General features: G+C 37.2%; 1 protein-coding gene across 3 annotated transcripts in view; it reads left to right on the plus strand.

Annotated features, from left to right (window-relative positions):
• The first annotated feature begins 6,537 nt into the window (after positions 1-6,537).
• Positions 6,538-16,644, plus strand: part of Xirp2 (xin actin binding repeat containing 2) — a 71,557-nt gene continuing 61,450 nt past the window's right edge. The window contains exon 1 of one of the 3 annotated variants that reach the window (XM_048426179.3): positions 6,538-6,701. The gene's annotated coding sequence lies outside the window, so the exon portion shown is untranslated. The remainder of the gene's footprint in view (positions 6,702-16,644) is intronic. The other 2 variants (XM_085681012.2, XM_048426180.3) reach the window with 2 other exon arrangements.

The following is a 16,644-nucleotide window of genomic DNA, read 5'->3' on the forward strand; positions in this document are numbered from 1 at the left end:
GAAGCTATTTCCATGAATCTTTTTTGAAAACCAGGTTTATGAAATTTATCACGTATTTAACAGTGTTTTAATTTCTAACCAAGTTTGTCTCTCTCATAAAAGTTAAATTACTCTCATGAGGTATTCTGTAGTGTTTTTATGCATGCATAAATTGTACCATATTTTTTTAAATCACAAACAGCATTTCCTCTTGAACTAGTATTTCTTCGTGATGAAACTTTCAATGAACTTTTTCTATCTTTTCAAAGTCTATTGCTGTCATCTATAAGCAGCTGAATGTACATTCTCATACCACATCCTGCCATTGTTAGTAAACTCTGAAGCCCACTCATCTCATCAGTCGGTACAAGTCCATATACTGCCTACATTCTCCAGCCATCCTACTCCCAGTCTTTCTACGAGATCCATGTCTTTATATTTTTCCAATTATTTCAGAATAAGGTAAATGTTAGAGTCATACTATCAACTTCCCTTATCAATCAGATCAGAAATGATATGTGAGTTTATGTACTTTACATTTATTGGCTTAATAATGGTTTACATGTGACATTTCTTTCAAATGAGGTGGATCAATTTGTCTGATTCTTTTGTCATTAAATATATCCTAGAGCTTTAATATGCATTTCTCTCCTCTTCCCATTCAGTTGCTCCCAAACTCTTTAATAGTTGAGCTTGTATAATTTTGCTAATAGGACTTGCAATATCTACCCTGTATCTTACAGTCCTGCTTTAGGCTGAAAGACTTAGTGAGTGTGCGCTCCTTTGCAAAGTACAAAGCAAGAACTCCTGTGGAATTCTATCAACAATCTTTGAAGAAGTCATTTCCTAGAAATCTAGCAACCAATGGCTAAACTTCTGTCCAGAGGGAAGTAGATGTTAATGAGAGACACATGTTAAAGATGTTGTACTAAACTTGCAGCTTGGAATTGATCCAAAATTTCACCAAATTGCAAAAATTTGGTGAAAAAAAAATCTCTTAGTTTTGGATAACAACATGGTGTGATCCAAAACTTTTTCTACAATTTTGGGAAACTCTGTTCTCCTCTGACTCTGAGTGTGCTATCTATATAAGTCTTATCCAAATGTGACTGGGATGTATGGCTCTTAATAATAACCACCACTGGAGCTACACAAACTTCAGCATATTTCATTTCCTCATGCAATATCCTCGTTGCATTGGATAATACATTAAGGATAGCCTTGAAGGCACCAGATTATGTCAGCATAACATTCCAGAAATAAAACTCACACTTTTCCTTGAATCAATATGACCAAGAGTGAGCCCAAGTATTTCTTCTCCACTTCCCCCTCAATGTCTTCCTTCTGTCTTATGGTTTATAATTTCTGGCTTGTCTGTAACCATTCCGTTGTGTGAACATGATTTGTTCCTATTCCCTGTGTCTTTGGTTGCCTCTACTGTATAGAACTATATTTAATTATTTTTTTAATTTTTTTTGTAATTTTATTAAATTATAAAAGTTTCCATTTCCGCCCCTCCTCCCACCACCCTCCCACTCCCCACACTCCCTCTCCTCCTCCCTCTCCATTTTATTCACTTTTTATTTATTGGATTAATGTTGGCTTACATGTAGCCTTTCTTTCAGATGAAGTGGATCAATCTATGTTTGTTTCTATCCGTACTGCTATTGTTAATGCTGCCTCTAACAAAGAGCCTTCCTCTGTAGTGACTGACCATCACAGAAAATATGTCATGAAGAAGAAATGGGGAAATAGTTTACTAAATATTTCACATAGTTTTACAAAGGATTAAGTTACTTTCTCCAACCGATCCCACAGCACTCCTTCCGTGCTGTTTATATGCTGCTTTTAACATTTAGGGCAGACATTTGTTGTATAAGTTTGTTTTTCATTCCATTTGCTCTTTTTACCAAATGCTTATGGTAACACACACATCTCTCTGGATCAGGATATGGAAGAGTACGTAAAGACTAAAGCTTTATATTAACTTAGGTTATAAAGAGCGTTTATGGGAAATCCAAGGCAAGTAAGAAGTAAGTTTGGTTTTTATAGTGTTCCCTTAAAGGCAGGTTAAACAAACAGACAGAGCACACAGTCAAGTCTTAAGTTATCTTAAGATATATTATGAACTAGACTGTGAAAGCCAGCAAAAGTTCAACTCTCTTTGAATGTACGAGATATTTTTATATAATTTTATTGCCATATCCCTCCATCTGCCCTTTTCTGTCTCCGCCTCTGTCTCAAGCAATTCAAGACACTAAATGAGTCCCTTTTTTCAGTTTTAATTGGTTGTCAATAAAAACACATCCAGGATGTGTTTTTCTTGTCATTTTTAACTAAGAACATTCCCCAACATATTCTTTCTTTTCTCTAAAGTTCTTTCATTCTTCATTAGAAGACTGATACATAATCCAGTTTAAAGAATAGAAATGACCTGCAATGAAGTTCTCAATGCGAAAACTAATTTTATTTTATTGTTTTATATTGAGAAACACATCATTTGAAAATTCGTCAATGTGTGCTCACAGGGTGAGTCGAGAGGATCTACATTTGGCTTATTAGTCAAGTGTTTTCAGATGTCTTTGCCCCAGACAGCCCCAGCTTACACTGTGTATTGGCATAGTTATTAATAGTGTTGATTTCACTCTCTGAAGTCCCCTGGTTTGCATTGTCAAGTACATCATCACCCTCCAAAGATTATGAGATATGTTTTAAATGAGTCATATATACATAATGACCTTATCATGCATCCTTAATATCGTGACCTACTTTTAATTTAATTAAAATTTAATAGGTAAGAGTTGTAATTAATCAAATTCAGCCACAATTTATTTTACTAAGAAAAATAAATTTATTATTTATTTTATTATTCCTGCTCAAGAAATAACTAACGGGGGTACTGTGACACCTATACTATTCAAAGCAGATTTCTAGTCCTAATGGCAAGCAAGTATTTTATATATTCTGAGTAGTGAATTATTTATTCTAATTATACAGTTGTTAGATGGGCCCCTTTGGTCCAGAGATTACATATATGGTAACTGAAATATAATTGGCCCAACTTTAAAACAGGCCCCTCCTGTCTGTGGAATGCTTCAGTAGCTTACGTTGATGCCCTGCAATGAGATCCTAGCTATTGCTGGCATGCACTGAGCCTACATCTTGGCATTTATTAATATGGGAAAGGTTTTGTCCCACTCAAAGCTTACTACCATGGCACATAATAATGATTGGAACTCTTAAATTATAGGCTGGATAAATAATGTCTCTAAAAATGTGAACCTAGGGAGCTAGCAGCATTAAGTTCAATGCCCGTTTTCTGCTTATAATTAATTTTTATCTTCAGAAAGGTTATTTAACTTTCCTAATCCTCAGTTTTATAGGAAATAATAAGTGTGAATGTGTTTTCTTTTGAGAGCAAGAGAAAATAAATACAAATAGCACAATCAAATCTAAGTCATAACCCCTTTATATGGTCGAATGTTATTCTTAAGGAAAAATTACAGAAATAAGAACACATATGAATTTTCTTGTGAAGTGTCAATGGACTCTTCTTAGAAAGGTTTTAGATTCATAACAAAACTGAAAAGAACGCATGAAATTTTGTGTCCACCGCTCTGTGCATAGACCTTCTCATTATCAATGTACTCAAACAGAATAGAACATTTATTATAATTTTGATGAACCCACACTGACACACTTTGATCACATAAAGTCTATAAATTAATATTGATTCGCTGGGATTGGCAGGTGTATAAAAGAACATATTCACTAGTATGGTGTTGTTGATAAAGAGCTTCTATTTCAGCCTTAACCCTTAAAAACTTTTCTTTTTCCATAGTTTTATCCTCCCAGAATATCATAAAATGAAGCCATAAAGTGTGCAGATTTTCGCAGTGGATTTAAAATCTTTAAAATCTTTTATCCTCAATGTCTTTTTGTAGCACTGGGAAGTACTCTAATTTCTAACTGTACCAAATTTTATTGATCAGATGAAAAACAGATAACTTGATACTAAGTTTTGTAAGTGCAGGTTTTTGAATAGATGTGAGGTTTTAACTTCATACTGGGCAACAAATATGATATGTTTTTTTTTATAAGCATCCACCAAGCATCTTCCACAATGGCTCTTCCTTTTGCAGTGTTACTAGCAGTGGATGAGGTTTCTCCACACGATGAATCTTTGTAGACATTTGTTGTTTTCGTGTACCGGATTTACCAGTTTTTCCTAACAGTTATATAATCACAGCCCACTGTTGTTAACCTGCATTTTCCTAATGGAAAATGGTGTGAAGTCTCTTTCACAAACTTGTCTGCCATCTCTAACCACCTCACGTAATGTATGTGTTAACTTCCTTGGCTCATTTTAAAATTTTAATTAAATTAATTTAACTAATGTATATAAATACAAACATTGTACTATTAATGGATAGCATACGATACTTCAGTACAACATATAATGTACAGTATTCATACCATGCTAAATATATCCATTTTAATCATTATTTCTTCATTTGTTGTACATGTATTCAAATCAGAAATGTCTTTCTTGAAAGTCAATGATATAAATTTTAAATTTAGAGAGGAGATCATTGTAAATGAAACTTGAAGAATCAATCAAGAAATTAGTCACTAAAGTAAAAAAAGTGTGACTGAGTAAGAGAAATGATGAAGCAGACATCAGATATTTGAACAATTTACCCTCTTTCAAAAGCGTATCATTAGTCATCAATCAATCAATAAATAAAAAGAATAAAGTCTACCTCATTTATATTTTAAGACCAATCTCATAACTTAGAATTTTAAGTCTACTGTAATTTTTTATAAACATGAACATACTGCATTAACAGGATTTACTGAGAAATATTATACTGGAGTAGTAATATTATGAATGTACTAATTAATCTATTGTCTCATTTAATCTTGGCAACAACCATACAAAGTTTCCTGAACTTACTCTAATTTAGTCCAAAATGAATATGTCAGAATGTAAAAGGATGTGGAACTTGTTTAGGTAACAGAACACAGTTTGTATAAATAGTGCTGAGACCCAGTGTGACAGAAACCATGCCCAGCAGAACTTTCTAGGTGACACAAACATTCTCAGAGCAAAACCACATGACTCAAATGGGGGCAAAAAACTTGAAATGTAGTTAGTACAACTGAGAAACTGCCTTTTAAAAATCCCATTAAATATTAATCTTTAAAAATTCAAATGGCCTCATGCCTAGTAGTGGTCACACATGTTCATCAGTAAAACTTGAAATAGATTATACTGACAAAACTTATGGATATTCAGTACAATTTAATACATTTTGAGGGTTAATAAACTTCAGTATCACTACTTATAATAGCTTTAAATGAAAACTAATATTGTATATGAAAAAGCATGTGTGGCTCTTCCTTGAACGTGCTGTGGTTAGACGCTTGCTTGTATTTTGGATGTAATAAGCCTTGTGTCAGGAAGACGCTTTCTTCAAGTTGGGAGACAATTTCCTTTATTTGGGTTTGTTGGGAAGCCAGCTGGATACATAGAGGACACCACTCGAGGGAAGTTAGAGAAGAGGTGAATGGCTGCTGAGCGGCTTACTTTATTTTGACTTAGAATGTGTTAGACGCTGGCAGCAGGGAGCTGAAGGGATGTGAAGAGCAACCCTAGTTGGCTTCTGTCCATCTCCAGTTAGGTTGGCAGGGTGGGCTGAGATGGTAGGATGGTAGCAAGAGGTGTTAAATCAAATTATCTCAGGAGCACGTGTGATGACTCCTTCCCCTGGCTGCTCTTCCTTGTGCCATATAATTTAAGACTAATAATATGTCTGTCTGTTTGTTTATTCTCTCTACAAAGCCTCTCATTCCTTCCTTCCTTATCCACTGCCACCAAAAAGAAAAAGAAATAAATAAAGATTCCCCCTTTACTTCTAAACATTGCAGTATGGTTTTGATTTATGAGTGAAGACTTGAAAAAAATATTTATCAAGAGTTTGTAAATTAAAAATTAAAAACAAATGTTCTATCTTGGTCCCAGGTTTGTTCCTCGGTAATTCCAGCCTCCTGAAACTGAGGTAGAAGGATCCCAAATTCCTTGGTAGTCCATTTCACACAGGGAAAGCCTACCTCCCGTACAAAGGAAAATAAAAAAAATAAATAAAGTTTTGCCTCCAAAGGACCCAAGTTAATTATCACTATCCCAACAGAATAAATAGCATTTATTTCCTGCCGCTTTATTTTCATATCCTTAAACTCTTAAATAAGCAAAGCTGTCTTTATATGGAAGCAATTGAAGGTTATAATCGTTGCACGTCTTTTATAATTTATTTCTTATGCTATGTTGGGGGGTTCAGACTTTGCTGTAGTGGCTGCAGAAGGCAGCGTGATTGATAGCACATGTGTGAGAGCCACGCATACATTGTCCAGGACACTACTAAGCAGCATGCCCTCAAAGACTCACTTCTGAAAAGAGTGGTTGACTCAAGCCCCACCTATACAGAGCTCAGCTCCTAAAAATAGGTGCTAAGTTGCATCCTTTGGACACAGGGCTAAAATAAATTCACCGGCCCCATCTCCTTGCTTCATTGACTTCAGTGGAGCTGGTCTCCACTCTGCTGGTAGCTTTCAGGGGACTGGGAAATTGGCTGTATGTGAAACAGGAAGGCGCCTACTAAGTGAAGTGTTGGGAGTCTATAGAGCATCGCCACGGAGTTGGGGTGGATTCTGGTACAAAGGTATGTGTAATATAGTCCTGTGTGTGTACCAAGGTTATAACATAGTCTATCAGTGAGTGCGGTGAAATCTGAAAGTCAAATGTCATCATGATAAAGGGACCTGAGCAGTTTGGATTTGATCTTATGATTGTGCGTAGCATTGTTGGATTTGAAATTGAGGACCTCATATGTTAATTTCTTTACAATAAATTATTTTTGCGTTTACTATTAAGGAATAATAAGGCCATAAGGGAAATGAAAAAAGAAGTTTGTCTTTTAAATTAAAAAACTGAAGAAATATGAATGATATTTCCTGGAATCTAATGAGGGGCAGGAATAGTCTGAAATATTTTCAACTGCTTCGGCATGCTCAGAGAAGGGTAAGGAAGTTATTCTTTCCCAGATGTAGTTTGATTTTGTAGTTTTTGCTCTAGCTGTGGGCTTATGTCCTCTTGGAGTCTCACTGGAGTAAAGATTAAAGAATCAGGTTCTTACATGTTTTTCAGAATTAAGAAAAGCACTGCCAGTTGGATCTGCCAGCCCTAATTACGGCAGCTACAAGCTCCAATAGAGGAGAGGGAGATTGTGCTTTGAAGGTATCATGCCCTATATCCACTTTCAAATGGATTTTTTTTCTGTCTCCAATTGCCTGTGAACACCTTAATTTGGTCCTGTTGTGCTGTGTTTAGGTGTTAAAAGACAAGCGATTGGCATTAGACGAGAATCTCCTAAGACACAGTGGAAAAGCAAGGACGCTTTCAGATTGCGTAATGCAGGGTTTAAATTTAGCCAGCTGGTGCTGAACGAACTGAAAGATATTTTATTTTTACCAGAGCTCTATTTGGTCACGGACAAGCCATGGGTTATTTGAAATATTTTAAAATTTTATGTTAACGTGCCAAAGGACAAGTAAAATGTTTACTTCTCCTGTATGCACAGTTATGGATTTTTTTTTTATAAAATAAAAGAACACCTGTTGAAAGTTTTAGACGCTATTAGAAGGGAGTGGAAAAGGTTGAAGCAGAAATTAGAAACTCTACATTGTATGTTTAAATATCGCCGGCTTCTTTGGTTAATATTTGAATGTTTTCCCTTCCTGGTATCAACACATCAGCTAAGAACTAGATCCGTTCTTAAATATCACTCAGTGTTTCAGATGTCTGCAGTGTGGCAAACTGCCAGCTGCTTGGGGGAAAATGCAGTCTGGAGTTCCGACCGAATGGGGTTTCTTTCATCCAGCACTGGGCATCTTTTAGGTGCACCTTTCCCGCGAGACCCTGAAAAAAATGAATGTCGACGTTCTGTAATGATCACGGGAGGTGTTGCTTCAGAATATGTTCCTGCAAAAATGTCAGCACAGGCCAGCTGTCACCTCTGATTATAGAGGGCAGGAACGTTGCCTTTATGCAGGTCTGTTTTGGGGGAGAAAGCCCACCAAGTTCATGGATAATTTACTGTGACGTACAGAAATGCTGTTCCTGCTGTTTAATCTAGAGTTCCAACTCTCACTCTGGATTTGTTACAACTGGAAAACCTTAAAAACTTCCATGCAACAGCCTGTTTTCACTCTCTTGAAAACTGTTAAGCTCCATGGAATAATTTCAGGTCAGTGGTTGATGATCGCTACCAAACCTGCTCTCTCCTTCCTCTTTGCACCCCTTCTTACACTCTCTCTCTCTCTCTCTCTCTCTCTCTCTCTCTCACTCACACACACACACACACACACACACACACACACACACACACACACAGAGAGAGAGAGAGAGAGAGGAGAAGAGAGAGAGAGAGAGAGAGAGAGAGAGAGAGGCACAAGTATTTAAAAGAACACTGGTGGTAAGGTCTATTTGATACAGCAAGTAGACATATGAGTCAGGATTGACAAAAGGTGCATGACACTTAGTTCCAAATGACACTTAGTTCCAAGATGTTTTTTATTAACAATCTCTGTGAGACAGGACTTAATTGTAATCTCCAATGTTCTTTTTTACTTGCATCCCATCCATTCTTTTAAAAATATTCAAATTACCCTTTGAAATTCAACAAAGTTATAACTTGCTTTTTCTCATCTCTAAAAGAATCATTGATTCATTCAAACAATCCTTTTATCCCTTGTAGAATGGTGGGAAACATCACCATTTACAGATCCAGAAAAACCTTTTCTAGAATACAGACCTATTCCATCTAGACACGTGGTTTTTATCTGGTTGCATTAGGTGTTTTGTTGTTCAATTCCGGACACTCCTTCTCACACATACATTTCATCCTTTCCCAAAACAAGTAATTCTCCTATTCCCTGATTCCAACGGGACATCCTACTGACTCGACACAATTCTGACGCTAGCTTTTCACCTTAGAAAGGCTCCCAGAAGATAGAGACTGAATCACACAAGATAGCTCTGCCTTGGATATCAGCAGTAACCAAGAACTCAGGCTTCCGGTGTTTCTCCTAGCAAAGCACTAATTCATGGATGGCCACAGACCCTCCTCATGTCTGATAGTGAAAATGGCCCATAGCTCTTGGAAGTGTGCTCTGCTTGTTACCAATGTTATTCTAATATAGCATAGAACAGATGCTTATCGCAAAGCAATGAGGAAAAGGTGAGAGTCCCTTACCCAGTTCTCTCACAAAACTAAGGGATCTCTGGCACAAACAGGTCCACTGAGGTGGTCATAGTGTTAATCAGAAAGGTAGCAAGTCCTAGGACAAGTTCCACAACCAGTAGCAGCAAGCATAGCTAGACAGTGAAGAATATCTGTGGAAGCTAGAGCGAAGGAAGATTACAAAGCACTATCTCGGAGAAAGGGAATTATGGCTTATTTCTTCATAGCTCATACAGTGTCAGGTATTGGAGGAATCTGTGAGACAGGACAGACCACCAAGAGAAGTATCTACTCTGGAAAGGCTGGGCATTATGTAGCTCTGATGGATGGGCTCCCTAAGGGTTACTGCCTGGGACTTGGAGTCAGGCTTTGGTTTATTGTCATGATTAAATATTAATATAAATATTAAATTATCATATTCAATATGTTTACATGGTAAATATATTAGCTAGGTATGGGGATACAGAATATTTTTTAGGGCTGGAGAGATGGCTCAGCCGTTAAAGGCTAGGCTCACAACTGAAAATACAGAATATACTATATTTGTATACCTCAGAGCTGTTATTAACAATTAACTGAGAACCTTCACGATTTCTTTTTCTATTATCACTAACACAGAAATTTACCAGACCCTTCACTTGGGGTTTCTGTGGTAGAACTCAGCTTGCATCCTCTCTCTCCTATGCAGTAGTAGGAGGTGGGCAGAATATACTAATCTTCTTATCCCTTGATCCAGTTTCTGAGCAAGCTACTGCCATCCTAGGGCTAGGTCCCACTCTCTATCCCACATTCTCGGGTCATCTGATAGACAATATCATCACGTCTGGAGTAACGGTTCTCAACCTTTGTAGAGCTAAGACCCTTTATACAGTTCCTCATTTGGTGACCCTCAACCATACCATTATTTTCCTGGTTACTTCATAACTATAATTTTGTATTGTTTTAATTGTACTGCAAGCATTTTTGGAGATAGGGTATTTCCAAAGGAGTCATGACCTACTGGTTTTGAACTACTAGTCTGGGGAGGGGAGCACAATAAATAACCCAAATTTCTGCTAGGGTAGATGTCCCTCTTAAAATATTGCTTAAAATAATTAAAAAAAATGCTTCTTTGTTGGTAACACAAAGAACCTCCTGGCTGTTTCAACAAGGTAAATACTAAACTAGAGAAGCAGAGACCCTGTAATGAGCTACCCAAATAAAGTCTCAAGACAAAACCCTTAGAGCTCACCTCACCACTCCCTTGAGCTCAGCTTTATTTGTGTTAGTACTCTTGCTTGGAGTCTTCACAGTCTTGCCCTACACATCTGGAGTCCACTTGGAAAGAAACACATCTTGATAAATTCGATAAATCCTTTATTTTGCTTTTTTTCCTTTTTTTTATTTTTTTTACATAAACAGCCTTTGTTGATTTTCATGCTGTGCTTCACATTCCTCCTGAAATTAAAACAAATCTACAAGGGGACATGATCACATAATCTGCAAACACTCCGTTTCCTTCCGCTCCAGTTTTACCTCAGTGTGTTTGTTCCTGCTCCCTATGCTGAGAGCCTCTCCCTCCCTCACCCCTGCCAGGGTGTCTCTGAGAACTTGTCACTTTCCACTGCTCTTTCAGGGTGAGCTGTCAAGCCCATCTTGTCCTTTCATGGTTTTCTAATTCGATGCAGAATATGTCTGCGCTGCCCGGATGTGTCTGGTTGTTGAAAAGTAAAGAGTTGTCAGAGTGCTTCAGGTACACATACAAGATTGAGTAAATACAAGATAAGAATTAATTGCGGGGACATTTTACTGTTTCTGTGAGGATCCAGTGGTGTCTTTCCCTAAGTTGGAATAAATTGGCTTAGATGTTCCTACATGGCTATTATTAGATTGGAAATAATTATGTTACAAGTCTAATGCGTTTGAAGGCATGTTTTAATAGTATAGCTCTTCCACCCACGGGCTTGATATGTGTCAGAAGTTCAATAAGGGTAGACTAAATATAAAATAATGTTCAGGTAGCAATTGTTAGTCTTGTTTTTAATTTGTGAGAACTTAACTGTAATAAAATGGTATGAGGTAGACCTCATATCATAAAGTATCTGGGATTTGGATAAAGGACCTAATGAGTTATAACTCATCAACATCACCATTTGTTTCTTTTTTTAAGTCAACATTGACATAATAAGAATTCAGATTTAAGCTAACTAACTTATATGCCACTTACACAAATAATTAGAAGCACGTGAGCAATCAGCTATATACTTAAGTTTGCCAGGGAAACAATGAAAAATCTTTTTTGTAAAGTTAAGGTTTCCCTGTTGTAAAAGGCTGCTTGTTTGTCCCAGCTGCCCAGAACCAAAATAACCACACAGAAACTGCATTAATTAAATCACTGCTTGGCCTATTAGCTCTGACTTCTTATTGACTAACTTTTACATCTTAATTTTACCCCTTTCCATTATTTTATATTTTACCACAAGGCTTGTGGTCTACCGGCAAGGTTCTGGTGTTTCTTTCTCCAGCCTCAGCTCCATGGCTTCTCTCTTACTCTGCCCTTCTTTCTCCCAGAATTCAGTTTAGTTTTCCCCACCTAGCTCTGCTCTACCCTATCACAGGCTCAAAACAGCGTTTTTATTAACCAATGGCATTCACAGCATACAGAGGAGAATTCCACATCATCTCCCTAATGATTTGTCTGTTTGGTATTTTAGAATTTCTGAATGTTTATCCAATGGTTCTAGTGAATTGGGTATATTCACAGAAAAGAAAAGATTAGAGTGAGTTCTTTCATATTATAAAGATTTTCAACTGCAGCGGCAAACTTTTCCTAGTTTGCATTGCCTCTGCTTCTGCCCGCACATAGGCATTCCCCTGCATACTACAGAGGTCAGAAGGCAGAAGGCAGGTATTTCTCTGTTGGGCAAAACCCAGAAGGAGTCTCCACTGGAACAAAGATGGCAACACAGCAGATGGAAAGGAAGCCACCAGCAGCAGCCAGCATGCAGACATTTCTCTGCTCTGCACCTTCCCAAGGTGCTCAGAAAAGAGGCAGGACCCCGTGACTGCCATGACTTCTTTAACAGGCAACATCCGCTGTGTCCTGCAGGAATGCAAAACATTTATTTTTAGGGGTGGAGTTGTCTGAGAGCATGTCCACTTTCAGCCACTGACTCATTCTGGGGCAGAAATAATTTCAAGATTCATCATCTCACCGTCATACAGATCTGGACAGTAGCAAGGCTTTGCCTCTAAAGTTTCAGAGAAGTGAAATTGGGAAGGCATGTTTCCATATCTAATATACTTCCTTTATTTTTCAAAAAAACAAACAAATGAAAACGCTAATCCATCTCTGGCAAATTTTAACTCGAAACTATTATTTCTAGCTCCTCATACTTCTAGAGATAGGCAATAAATTATCTCTTAAAATTCCATTTTTACCCTTTTTATTTCTTTTTCACCCCAGTTTAACTGATCACAGCTTCTTACAGCCTGCCTTTTGGCTCAATTAAGTTTAGTTACCTTTACACGTGCATTTGTGTTTTTGTATTTTGTTCATATTCTTTTCTGTAAAGAATAGTAGAACCTATGCTTCCATGTTTTTATCTATTTTTTCATATTCTTGATCAAAAATCATTTGACTGTTCGAAGACTGATGTGTAGTCCTCAAATAACAATCAGTATCTATGATCTTATAATGATACATCATGTTGTTTTGTATAAAAATGAGGGAGTCCAACATACCTTTGTATAAATATTTGTATTGATATAGCATAACATTAAATATTAATAATAGCAAGACAATTTTTTAAAGAATTATTACTCTAAGTGTGTATATTGAAAAGGAGTTCCAGGATTGGTATATATAATGGCATTTATGAATATAGTTTTGGCATTTTTATCACTTGAAGTTAAAAAATGTTTGTAAAAATGTTCTCTCCCTCTCTCTCTCTTTCTCTCTCTCTCTCTCTCTCTCTCTCTCCTGTCTGTCTCTACCAACCTCCCACCATTCATTTCTAATATATATATTTATGAAAGACCCATAAAATATGTCCCTTGATTCTAAAACTCTAAACATCCTTGGGGTGTGTGAAGTTCCTTCAGTTGACCTGAGTCACACATACATTGTCTCCAAGAGTCATATGAAATCCAGATCACATTGCTCTAGAGACTAGAAATGCTAATGGGCTTCCCCAATAGGTCAAACATCAACTGTAGCACCAGCTCCTTGGTTTTCAGTTCTGGTTCCTACACTGATCGACTGTTGATATTGAGCAAGTGAACAACCATACTCATTACCAAATTTGAAAATTAGATGCTGGCAGATTTTCTTACAGTATTGGTGAGGATGGATCCACCCATATTTATAAAGTGACCACATTCATTCCTGGCACACAGTAACAAGATTTGGCCTTTCGTACCATGATTAGAATTTAATAGTAACATTATTGTAACATAGTCATCGTTGTCAGTATGTTCCCAGGAGGCAAGGTAAGAGAAGCAAAGTTGTAGGTTCCTCTGTATGCTTAATCTTCAGCATAGCAACGATCCAGAAACCTGTTTAAGAAAAAATTGTCTGCTTGATTGAATAAGTTGTTCAGTTGTTAAGGCAATCCTCACTTTTCACAGATACACTCTTCAGTTTAAATTAAATTTCTGTGCTTGCTGGAGTTGTAGAAAGCTATTAAGTGCCCTCTTTCGATTATAATTATCCTAACACTTTAAATGGATGACTCCTTTGTTATGCTCAGTGGCAGCATCAGGTGACTTCAAGTAACTATACTGCGCCCTCCTCAGCCCCTGTGCCTCCAGCCTTCCATATGGAAGAACCACTGTCTTAGTCATTGTTCTACTGTTGTGAAGAGAAACCAAGACCATGGCAAATCTTATAAAGGAAAACATTTAATAGGGACTTGCTTATTGTTTCGGTGGTTTGGTCCATTATCATGGTGGGGAGTATGCATGCAGGTAGACAAATTGCTGGAGAAGTTACTGAGAATTCTATATCTGGATCCACAGGCAGCAAGAAGGGATTCTGGATTTGGTTTCAGCTTTTAAACATCTAAATTCCCACCCGCAGTGAAACACTTCCTTCAGCAAGGCCACACCTTTACTGTTCTTCCACTTGCTTCTCCAATTCTCATCTTTTTTTTTTTCCTTCCTCCTTTACTACACTTAAAATTTAAGTAACATGAATCTGGAAAAAGTTTGGCTTGAAAGTGTTAATTATGAAGAAGAGCGTTGTTCTTTCAAGGTCTGTAAAGAATCATGTTGGAATTTTATGGGAATTGCATTGAATCTATAGATTGCTTTTGATAAGATGCCCATTTTTACTATGTTAATTCTATGATCCATGAACGTGGGAGATGTTTCCATCTTATGATATTTTCTTCAGTTTCTTTCTTTAAAGACGTAAAGTTCTTGTCACATGTATCTTTCACTTGCTTGGTTAAAGTTACGCCAAAATATTCTATGACTGTCCATACCCATATTTTTTCTTTCTTAAACAACTACACACACTGTAACCTGCTTAAAGGATTTTGGATCTGGGCCTGTTTTACTGTGCACCTATAACTTTTTCTCACCCCATGAGCCAAATCTTAAACTGCTAAGCAGTTTTGTTCTGGTGGTTAACTCCCTCCTTGGGTCTGTGAGATCTGATACTTAAGATCACAGGTCTAACTGAGAGCTGCATTTAACCAAGAGCTGCATTTAACTACCCCAGCTCTAGGGAGTTGGTGTCTGCACAGCGGCAGGTATTTTTACTTAGTTTGCTATTTCTGCTTAGCATGCCAGCTGCTCAAATGCTCTGCTGCACAGCAGTGCCTCCTAAAGAAGCCATATTCAGTTTTTAGTTTTTCCTAGCTTTCTCAGGTCCTATGTGGAGATTCAAGCCCCAACACCATCTGCAGCTGGAATTTTCTTTGGCCACCAACCAGCTCCCAAATAAAGACACAGAGAGTTATTAATTATGAATGCTCAACCTCATCTTAGACTTAGCCCACAAGTTCTTTCAGTTTAGCCTGCTTCTATTCATCTGTTTTGCCTCAGGGCCTTTTGCCTTTCTTTAATTGTGCGTTCTCTACTTTCACTGCTTCCCCTGTGTCTGTTTGTCTGGCCCCTGGCATCTCAGTGGTGGTATCTCTGCTTCTTTCATTCAGTCCTACTCAAAATTCCTCCTCCTGCTTACTCTCCCTGCCAAGAAGTCGCACCTGTACCCGCTCACTATTGGTCACTCAGCTTTTTATTAGATCAATCAGGTGCCTTAGGCAGGCAAGGTAAAACAGATACACACCTTAACATAACTAGACAAATATAATGCATGTTTACATAGATAGACAAATGAAACATATCTATACATAGTTAAACAAGTATTTCACAAGAGAAATGGAGTGGGGCAGAGAGAAAATGGGAGGAGAGACTGGGAGGAGCGGAAGAGGAAACAGTGATTAGGCAGTAAAACAAACAAACAAACAAACAAATAAATATTTCAACAACAAACACACTTAAAAAGAGACCACAGACACTTCTAGTTATCATAGCATCAAATAAAATATCTTAGAATAAAGTTAAAAAAAGCATTAACTAAAAACTTCATGCTCATGAATGTAGCTATCTTAATAGGCATGGGAAAAATCAGGTTTCAATCAGATAATATCTAAAAACTGACTTTTCTATATCCTCCCTGTAAAGACAGGAGTGAAAGAAGTCACATATTCAGAGTTCCTGTAATTACTGCCCACTTAAAGAAATAAGCCTTGGAGCTGAGGGAGAGGAAACAAATGTGGATGGCGTAGTTCTAAGGATAAATAACTATAAATAAATTAAGGGCAGATGAGACTCACTAATTATGCATGTCATGTGTATCTTAAGCAGGAGAGACTATTAAATTACTTCCACTCTTTAGACTGTTTATAATGCTGTATCATTAGGAATCTGACATCACAGATTTCCGTTGAAATTACATATTGAAGTTGGATGCAAAGGGTATTTAGGGCATGGTACACGTGACAGGGGAGACTTATCCAGAACAGCATCAGTTCAAAGTTGATACACTGGAGTTAGTGCAGCTTTATCTGCAATGATACCTGCTGATAAAGGATGTATCAGTTTTCCTGCAGTGGAGTATCACTGGGTAGATCAATCACACTCTAGGTAGCCTCCATGTCAAGGATAACGGGACAACACAAATGATCTCAGTGATATATTTGTCAACCTTTACTTTTGTTTTGCTTAATTTGTGTGTGTGTGTGTGTGTGTATGTCTGTGTGTTTTTGCTCTTTATCTATTTACTTTTTCATTTTTGTGTTTTTGTGAGGGTTTGTTTATTGTTCTATTATGATTTTGTTGACATTATTTTTTTATAAAGAAGGAGAGAAAGAAT

Source organism: Myodes glareolus, chromosome 21 (assembly GCF_982192425.1).
Source record: "Myodes glareolus chromosome 21, mMyoGla1.1, whole genome shotgun sequence".
Lineage (NCBI taxonomy): Eukaryota > Metazoa > Chordata > Mammalia > Rodentia > Cricetidae > Myodes > Myodes glareolus.